Source organism: Schistocerca americana, unplaced genomic scaffold, assembly GCF_021461395.2.
Source record: "Schistocerca americana isolate TAMUIC-IGC-003095 unplaced genomic scaffold, iqSchAmer2.1 HiC_scaffold_910, whole genome shotgun sequence".
Taxonomy (NCBI): Eukaryota; Metazoa; Arthropoda; class Insecta; order Orthoptera; family Acrididae; genus Schistocerca; species Schistocerca americana.
Window position 1 is genome coordinate 42,217 of NW_025726687.1, and position 9,046 is coordinate 51,262.

At 51.1% G+C, this 9,046-nt stretch overlaps 11 non-coding genes across 11 annotated transcripts; all 11 read left to right on the forward strand.

The window, feature by feature from the left end:
* Positions 1-62: 62 nt before the first annotated feature.
* On the forward strand, positions 63-135 carry Trnaa-agc. The gene has a single exon. It is a non-coding gene; the product is annotated as a tRNA-Ala (tRNA).
* Positions 136-1,148: 1,013 nt separating this feature from the next.
* On the forward strand, positions 1,149-1,221 carry Trnaa-ugc. Its single transcript has one exon. It is a non-coding gene; the product is annotated as a tRNA-Ala (tRNA).
* Positions 1,222-1,637: 416 nt separating this feature from the next.
* On the forward strand, positions 1,638-1,710 carry Trnaa-agc. The gene has a single exon. It is a non-coding gene; the product is annotated as a tRNA-Ala (tRNA).
* A 1,013-nt stretch (positions 1,711-2,723) lies between these two features.
* On the forward strand, positions 2,724-2,796 carry Trnaa-ugc. Its single transcript has one exon. It is a non-coding gene; the product is annotated as a tRNA-Ala (tRNA).
* A 416-nt stretch (positions 2,797-3,212) lies between these two features.
* Trnaa-agc lies at positions 3,213-3,285 on the forward strand. The gene has a single exon. It is a non-coding gene; the product is annotated as a tRNA-Ala (tRNA).
* A 1,013-nt stretch (positions 3,286-4,298) lies between these two features.
* Trnaa-ugc lies at positions 4,299-4,371 on the forward strand. The gene has a single exon. It is a non-coding gene; the product is annotated as a tRNA-Ala (tRNA).
* Positions 4,372-4,787: 416 nt separating this feature from the next.
* Trnaa-agc lies at positions 4,788-4,860 on the forward strand. Its single transcript has one exon. It is a non-coding gene; the product is annotated as a tRNA-Ala (tRNA).
* Positions 4,861-5,873: 1,013 nt separating this feature from the next.
* On the forward strand, positions 5,874-5,946 carry Trnaa-ugc. Its single transcript has one exon. It is a non-coding gene; the product is annotated as a tRNA-Ala (tRNA).
* Positions 5,947-6,362: 416 nt separating this feature from the next.
* Positions 6,363-6,435, forward strand: Trnaa-agc. Its single transcript has one exon. It is a non-coding gene; the product is annotated as a tRNA-Ala (tRNA).
* Positions 6,436-7,450: 1,015 nt separating this feature from the next.
* Positions 7,451-7,523, forward strand: Trnaa-ugc. The gene has a single exon. It is a non-coding gene; the product is annotated as a tRNA-Ala (tRNA).
* Positions 7,524-7,941: 418 nt separating this feature from the next.
* Trnaa-agc lies at positions 7,942-8,014 on the forward strand. Its single transcript has one exon. It is a non-coding gene; the product is annotated as a tRNA-Ala (tRNA).
* Positions 8,015-9,046: the final 1,032 nt, after the last annotated feature.

The following is a 9,046-nucleotide window of genomic DNA, read 5'->3' on the forward strand; positions in this document are numbered from 1 at the left end:
AATAATGGGAGTGCAAGGGTCTGTGTCATTGATATGGCTGTATGTAGCGCAGTTCGTCAGCAGGGGGCGTAGCTCAGATGGTAGAGCGCTCGCTTAGCATGCGAGAGGTACTGGGATCGATACCCAGCGCCTCCAGAATTTTTAACACACCAACATGCGCACACTGCCATGCAAGTGGAATATATCACAGCCAGAAAATGTGTCAAGGCAGATACGAGCCAACGATTAGCAGCCACAATTGGCAAGCGTGCTGTAATGCGCACGGAGCACCCTCCTCCCACCACTACACTTAATTTAGAAACAGTACAAGTGTTCCCATAAGATTCTCAAACCTATGTCGCAAAGATCAGCCTTGCGCCGAATTCACAAAAATCCCACTGCACATTCCAATTCTTGACGTGCAGTCGGCTGCTACTGGTGTTGCTAGTTGTGACTGCTGATGACAGATGCCGTAGCAATCAATTCATGGAGTGAGTTGTATGTTTTGCGATACTCTGTCTCTGACAAGCAAGCAGAGGTGACATAGGCGCGAACACAGGAAGCTTGCAGCCCCTCGCTGCCTGCAGACACCGAACAGCCACACTAGGAGGGCGGCCTAAGTCGTCGGCGAAATGTGCTCATTCGCTTGTGTGCGACGTCAAGCTCTAAATAAGGCTGTCACTAGCGTGAGCGTTGCGTGAGCGTCGTGTAAAGTCGGAAAAGTCGTCTGCGTGGGTGAGTGCCATGTTTGGGGAGCGTTTCGTAGTTTGCGCAGTGCAATGGAGACGCGGAAAGTTGTTGTGGCCCAGTCTTTTGCAGTTGGACGACAAGAGTGGTACACAGTAGTAAAGTGCGAGGCAGTGAGTTGGCATGAACAGTCGAGTGCACAATGGGTCTTCAGATGTGCTTGTTACCTCAGGTGCTGTGTGATTGTCGACATGGAGTGAAAACGGAGCAACTTGTGACTGTCCCTTCAATTTAAGACGTTAAAAACGGACGGAATTTGCAGTCGTAATACCAGAGCATCGAAACTACTTGGAACTCTTGCGTATGTGAACGTGTCCGCGCCTTTGTACTCTGGTCCCTTCACCCCTGCAAACCAACCAACCATCGCGTCCGTGCACATGAGAGTAGCAAAGAACGGAGAACAGCGCAGCTTGGTTGTGCTTGGGGGCGTAGCTCAGTTGGTAGAGCGTTCGCTTTGCATGTGAAAGGTCCCGGGTTCAAGCCCCGGCGCCTCCATGTTTTGTGGTCAGTGCGTGGTAAGTGTTGGTCGCGGCGAGCCTAAAGGCACGCAAGATGTTGCAAAGCCAGCGTCACAGACTCGTATACTGACGTAAGGAGAGCAAGACGTAAATGTGAGGACCGGCTGTTGTCGAGGTGTCATCGAGTGCAAATCTGCCTTAGGTATAACGGCCTAACCTCAATGAAGTCTAGAGAGTGGACAACACGTTCGTCTACCTCAGAGCGTTGGCCGAACGCTATTTTCGACGTCGTGCGTGCCACTTTGATTTTGGCCAACTACGATTCGATACAGAATGCAGGAAACCTGAAAGACACCCTCACGGACACATTGAGAGTAGTGTTTGTCAGCGGAATAATGGGAGTGCAAGGGTCTGTGTCATTGATATGGCTGTATGTAGCGCAGTTCGTCAGCAGGGGGCGTAGCTCAGATGGTAGAGCGCTCGCTTAGCATGCGAGAGGTACTGGGATCGATACCCAGCGCCTCCAGAATTTTTAACACACCAACATGCGCACACTGCCATGCAAGTGGAATATATCACAGCCAGAAAATGTGTCAAGGCAGATACGAGCCAACGATTAGCAGCCACAATTGGCAAGCGTGCTGTAATGCGCACGGAGCACCCTCCTCCCACCACTACACTTAATTTAGAAACAGTACAAGTGTTCCCATAAGATTCTCAAACCTATGTCGCAAAGATCAGCCTTGCGCCGAATTCACAAAAATCCCACTGCACATTCCATTTCTTGACGTGCAGTCGGCTGCTACTGGTGTTGCTAGTTGTGACTGCTGATGACAGATGCCGTAGCAATCAATTCATGGAGTGAGTTGTATGTTTTGCGATACTCTGTCTCTGACAAGCAAGCAGAGGTGACATAGGCGCGAACACAGGAAGCTTGCAGCCCCTCGCTGCCTGCAGACACCGAACAGCCACACTAGGAGGGCGGCCTAAGTCGTCGGCGAAATGTGCTCATTCGCTTGTGTGCGACGTCAAGCTCTAAATAAGGCTGTCACTAGCGTGAGCGTTGCGTGAGCGTCGTGTAAAGTCGGAAAAGTCGTCTGCGTGGGTGAGTGCCATGTTTGGGGAGCGTTTCGTAGTTTGCGCAGTGCAATGGAGACGCGGAAAGTTGTTGTGGCCCAGTCTTTTGCAGTTGGACGACAAGAGTGGTACACAGTAGTAAAGTGCGAGGCAGTGAGTTGGCATGAACAGTCGAGTGCACAATGGGTCTTCAGATGTGCTTGTTACCTCAGGTGCTGTGTGATTGTCGACATGGAGTGAAAACGGAGCAACTTGTGACTGTCCCTTCAATTTAAGACGTTAAAAACGGACGGAATTTGCAGTCGTAATACCAGAGCATCGAAACTACTTGGAACTCTTGCGTATGTGAACGTGTCCGCGCCTTTGTACTCTGGTCCCTTCACCCCTGCAAACCAACCAACCATCGCGTCCGTGCACATGAGAGTAGCAAAGAACGGAGAACAGCGCAGCTTGGTTGTGCTTGGGGGCGTAGCTCAGTTGGTAGAGCGTTCGCTTTGCATGTGAAAGGTCCCGGGTTCAAGCCCCGGCGCCTCCATGTTTTGTGGTCAGTGCGTGGTAAGTGTTGGTCGCGGCGAGCCTAAAGGCACGCAAGATGTTGCAAAGCCAGCGTCACAGACTCGTATACTGACGTAAGGAGAGCAAGACGTAAATGTGAGGACCGGCTGTTGTCGAGGTGTCATCGAGTGCAAATCTGCCTTAGGTATAACGGCCTAACCTCAATGAAGTCTAGAGAGTGGACAACACGTTCGTCTACCTCAGAGCGTTGGCCGAACGCTATTTTCGACGTCGTGCGTGCCACTTTGATTTTGGCCAACTACGATTCGATACAGAATGCAGGAAACCTGAAAGACACCCTCACGGACACATTGAGAGTAGTGTTTGTCAGCGGAATAATGGGAGTGCAAGGGTCTGTGTCATTGATATGGCTGTATGTAGCGCAGTTCGTCAGCAGGGGGCGTAGCTCAGATGGTAGAGCGCTCGCTTAGCATGCGAGAGGTACTGGGATCGATACCCAGCGCCTCCAGAATTTTTAACACACCAACATGCGCACACTGCCATGCAAGTGGAATATATCACAGCCAGAAAATGTGTCAAGGCAGATACGAGCCAACGATTAGCAGCCACAATTGGCAAGCGTGCTGTAATGCGCACGAAGCACCCTCCTCCCACCACTACACTTAATTTAGAAACAGTACAAGTGTTCCCATAAGATTCTCAAACCTATGTCGCAAAGATCAGCCTTGCGCCGAATTCACAAAAATCCCACTGCACATTCCAATTCTTGACGTGCAGTCGGCTGCTACTGGTGTTGCTAGTTGTGACTGCTGATGACAGATGCCGTAGCAATCAATTCATGGAGTGAGTTGTATGTTTTGCGATACTCTGTCTCTGACAAGCAAGCAGAGGTGACATAGGCGCGAACACAGGAAGCTTGCAGCCCCTCGCTGCCTGCAGACACCGAACAGCCACACTAGGAGGGCGGCCTAAGTCGTCGGCGAAATGTGCTCATTCGCTTGTGTGCGACGTCAAGCTCTAAATAAGGCTGTCACTAGCGTGAGCGTTGCGTGAGCGTCGTGTAAAGTCGGAAAAGTCGTCTGCGTGGGTGAGTGCCATGTTTGGGGAGCGTTTCGTAGTTTGCGCAGTGCAATGGAGACGCGGAAAGTTGTTGTGGCCCAGTCTTTTGCAGTTGGACGACAAGAGTGGTACACAGTAGTAAAGTGCGAGGCAGTGAGTTGGCATGAACAGTCGAGTGCACAATGGGTCTTCAGATGTGCTTGTTACCTCAGGTGCTGTGTGATTGTCGACATGGAGTGAAAACGGAGCAACTTGTGACTGTCCCTTCAATTTAAGACGTTAAAAACGGACGGAATTTGCAGTCGTAATACCAGAGCATCGAAACTACTTGGAACTCTTGCGTATGTGAACGTGTCCGCGCCTTTGTACTCTGGTCCCTTCACCCCTGCAAACCAACCAACCATCGCGTCCGTGCACATGAGAGTAGCAAAGAACGGAGAACAGCGCAGCTTGGTTGTGCTTGGGGGCGTAGCTCAGTTGGTAGAGCGTTCGCTTTGCATGTGAAAGGTCCCGGGTTCAAGCCCCGGCGCCTCCATGTTTTGTGGTCAGTGCGTGGTAAGTGTTGGTCGCGGCGAGCCTAAAGGCACGCAAGATGTTGCAAAGCCAGCGTCACAGACTCGTATACTGACGTAAGGAGAGCAAGACGTAAATGTGAGGACCGGCTGTTGTCGAGGTGTCATCGAGTGCAAATCTGCCTTAGGTATAACGGCCTAACCTCAATGAAGTCTAGAGAGTGGACAACACGTTCGTCTACCTCAGAGCGTTGGCCGAACGCTATTTTCGACGTCGTGCGTGCCACTTTGATTTTGGCCAACTACGATTCGATACAGAATGCAGGAAACCTGAAAGACACCCTCACGGACACATTGAGAGTAGTGTTTGTCAGCGGAATAATGGGAGTGCAAGGGTCTGTGTCATTGATATGGCTGTATGTAGCGCAGTTCGTCAGCAGGGGGCGTAGCTCAGATGGTAGAGCGCTCGCTTAGCATGCGAGAGGTACTGGGATCGATACCCAGCGCCTCCAGAATTTTTAACACACCAACATGCGCACACTGCCATGCAAGTGGAATATATCACAGCCAGAAAATGTGTCAAGGCAGATACGAGCCAACGATTAGCAGCCACAATTGGCAAGCGTGCTGTAATGCGCACGAAGCACCCTCCTCCCACCACTACACTTAATTTAGAAACAGTACAAGTGTTCCCATAAGATTCTCAAACCTATGTCGCAAAGATCAGCCTTGCGCCGAATTCACAAAAATCCCACTGCACATTCCAATTCTTGACGTGCAGTCGGCTGCTACTGGTGTTGCTAGTTGTGACTGCTGATGACAGATGCCGTAGCAATCAATTCATGGAGTGAGTTGTATGTTTTGCGATACTCTGTCTCTGACAAGCAAGCAGAGGTGACATAGGCGCGAACACAGGAAGCTTGCAGCCCCTCGCTGCCTGCAGACACCGAACAGCCACACTAGGAGGGCGGCCTAAGTCGTCGGCGAAATGTGCTCATTCGCTTGTGTGCGACGTCAAGCTCTAAATAAGGCTGTCACTAGCGTGAGCGTTGCGTGAGCGTCGTGTAAAGTCGGAAAAGTCGTCTGCGTGGGTGAGTGCCATGTTTGGGGAGCGTTTCGTAGTTTGCGCAGTGCAATGGAGACGCGGAAAGTTGTTGTGGCCCAGTCTTTTGCAGTTGGACGACAAGAGTGGTACACAGTAGTAAAGTGCGAGGCAGTGAGTTGGCATGAACAGTCGAGTGCACAATGGGTCTTCAGATGTGCTTGTTACCTCAGGTGCTGTGTGATTGTCGACATGGAGTGAAAACGGAGCAACTTGTGACTGTCCCTTCAATTTAAGACGTTAAAAACGGACGGAATTTGCAGTCGTAATACCAGAGCATCGAAACTACTTGGAACTCTTGCGTATGTGAACGTGTCCGCGCCTTTGTACTCTGGTCCCTTCACCCCTGCAAACCAACCAACCATCGCGTCCGTGCACATGAGAGTAGCAAAGAACGGAGAACAGCGCAGCTTGGTTGTGCTTGGGGGCGTAGCTCAGTTGGTAGAGCGTTCGCTTTGCATGTGAAAGGTCCCGGGTTCAAGCCCCGGCGCCTCCATGTTTTGTGGTCAGTGCGTGGTAAGTGTTGGTCGCGGCGAGCCTAAAGGCACGCAAGATGTTGCAAAGCCAGCGTCACAGACTCGTATACTGACGTAAGGAGAGCAAGACGTAAATGTGAGGACCGGCTGTTGTCGAGGGTGTCATCGAGTGCAAATCTGCCTTAGGTATAACGGCCTAACCTCAATGAAGTCTAGAGAGTGGACAACACGTTCGTCTACCTCAGAGCGTTGGCCGAACGCTATTTTCGACGTCGTGCGTGCCACTTTGATTTTGGCCAACTACGATTCGATACAGAATGCAGGAAACCTGAAAGACACCCTCACGGACACATTGAGAGTAGTGTTTGTCAGCGGAATAATGGGAGTGCAAGGGTCTGTGTCATTGATATGGCTGTATGTAGCGCAGTTCGTCAGCAGGGGCGTAGCTCAGATGGTAGAGCGCTCGCTTAGCATGCGAGAGGTACTGGGATCGATACCCAGCGCCTCCAGAATTTTTAACACACCAACATGCGCACACTGCCATGCAAGTGGAATATATCACAGCCAGAAAATGTGTCAAGGCAGATACGAGCCAACGATTAGCAGCCACAATTGGCAAGCGTGCTGTAATGCGCACGGAGCACCCTCCTCCCACCACTACACTTAATTTAGAAACAGTACAAGTGTTCCCATAAGATTCTCAAACCTATGTCGCAAAGATCAGCCTTGCGCCGAATTCACAAAAATCCCACTGCACATTCCATTTCTTGACGTGCAGTCGGCTGCTACTGGTGTTGCTAGTTGTGACTGCTGATGACAGATGCCGTAGCAATCAATTCATGGAGTGAGTTGTATGTTTTGCGATACTCTGTCTCTGACAAGCAAGCAGAGGTGACATAGGCGCGAACACAGGAAGCTTGCAGCCCCTCGCTGCCTGCAGACACCGAACAGCCACACTAGGAGGGCGGCCTAAGTCGTCGGCGAAATGTGCTCATTCGCTTGTGTGCGACGTCAAGCTCTAAATAAGGCTGTCACTAGCGTGAGCGTTGCGTGAGCGTCGTGTAAAGTCGGAAAAGTCGTCTGCGTGGGTGGAGTGCCATGTTTGGGGAGCGTTTCGTAGTTTGCGCAGTGCAATGGAGACGCGGAAAGTTGTTGTGGCCCAGTCTTTTGCAGTTGGACGACAAGAGTGGTACACAGTAGTAAAGTGCGAGGCAGTGAGTTGGCATGAACAGTCGAGTGCACAATGGGTCTTCAGATGTGCTTGTTACCTCAGGTGCTGTGTGATTGTCGACATGGAGTGAAAACGGAGCAACTTGTGACTGTCCCTTCAATTTAAGACGTTAAAAAACGGACGGAATTTGCAGTCGTAATACCAGAGCATCGAAACTACTTGGAACTCTTGCGTATGTGAACGTGTCCGCGCCTTTGTACTCTGGTCCCTTCACCCCTGCAAACCAACCAACCATCGCGTCCGTGCACATGAGAGTAGCAAAGAACGGAGAACAGCGCAGCTTGGTTGTGCTTGGGGGCGTAGCTCAGTTGGTAGAGCGTTCGCTTTGCATGTGAAAGGTCCCGGGTTCAAGCCCCGGCGCCTCCATGTTTTGTGGTCAGTGCGTGGTAAGTGTTGGTCGCGGCGAGCCTAAAGGCACGCAAGATGTTGCAAAGCCAGCGTCACAGACTCGTATACTGACGTAAGGAGAGCAAGACGTAAATGTGAGGGACCGGCTGTTGTCGAGGTGTCATCGAGTGCAAATCTGCCTTAGGTATAACGGCCTAACCTCAATGAAGTCTAGAGAGTGGACAACACGTTCGTCTACCTCAGAGCGTTGGGCCGAACGCTATTTTCGACGTCGTGCGTGCCACTTTGATTTTGGCCAACTACGATTCGATACAGAATGCAGGAAACCTGAAAGACACCCTCACGGACACATTGAGAGTAGTGTTTGTCAGCGGAATAATGGGAGTGCAAGGGTCTGTGTCATTGATATGGCTGTATGTAGCGCAGTTCGTCAGCAGGGGGCGTAGCTCAGATGGTAGAGCGCTCGCTTAGCATGCGAGAGGTACTGGGATCGATACCCAGCGCCTCCAGAATTTTTAACACACCAACATGCGCACACTGCCATGCAAGTGGAATATATCACAGCCAGAAAATGTGTCAAGGCAGATACGAGCCAACGATTAGCAGCCACAATTGGCAAGCGTGCTGTAATGCGCACGGAGCACCCTCCTCCCACCACTACACTTAATTTAGAAACAGTACAAGTGTTCCCATAAGATTCTCAAACCTATGTCGCAAAGATCAGCCCTTGCGCCGAATTCACAAAAATCCCACTGCACATTCCATTTCTTGACGTGCAGTCGGCTGCTACTGGTGTTGCTAGTTGTGACTGCTGATGACAGATGCCGTAGCAATCAATTCATGGAGTGAGTTGTATGTTTTGCGATACTCTGTCTCTGACAAGCAAGCAGAGGTGACATAGGCGCGAACACAGGAAGCTTGCAGCCCCTCGCTGCCTGCAGACACCGAACAGCCACACTAGGAGGGCGGCCTAAGTCGTCGGCGAAATGTGCTCATTCGCTTGTGTGCGACGTCAAGCTCTAAATAAGGCTGTCACTAGCGTGAGCGTCGTGTAAAGTCGGAAAAGTCGTCTGCGTGGGTGAGTGCCATGTTTGGGGAGCGTTTCGTAGTTTGCGCAGTGCAATGGAGACGCGGAAAGTTGTTGTGGCCCAGTCTTTTGCAGTTGGACGACAAGAGTGGTACACAGTAGTAAAGTGCGAGGCAGTGAGTTGGCATGAACAGTCGAGTGCACAATGGGTCTTCAGATGTGCTTGTTACCTCAGGTGCTGTGTGATTGTCGACATGGAGTGAAAACGGAGCAACTTGTGACTGTCCCTTCAATTTAAGACGTTAAAAACGGACGGAATTTGCAGTCGTAATACCAGAGCATCGAAACTACTTGGAACTCTTGCGTATGTGAACGTGTCCGCGCCTTTGTACTCTGGTCCCTTCACCCCTGCAAACCAACCAACCATCGCGTCCGTGCACATGAGAGTAGCAAAGAACGGAGAACAGCGCAGCTTGGTTGTGCTTGGGGGCGTAGCTCAGTTGGTAGAGCGTTC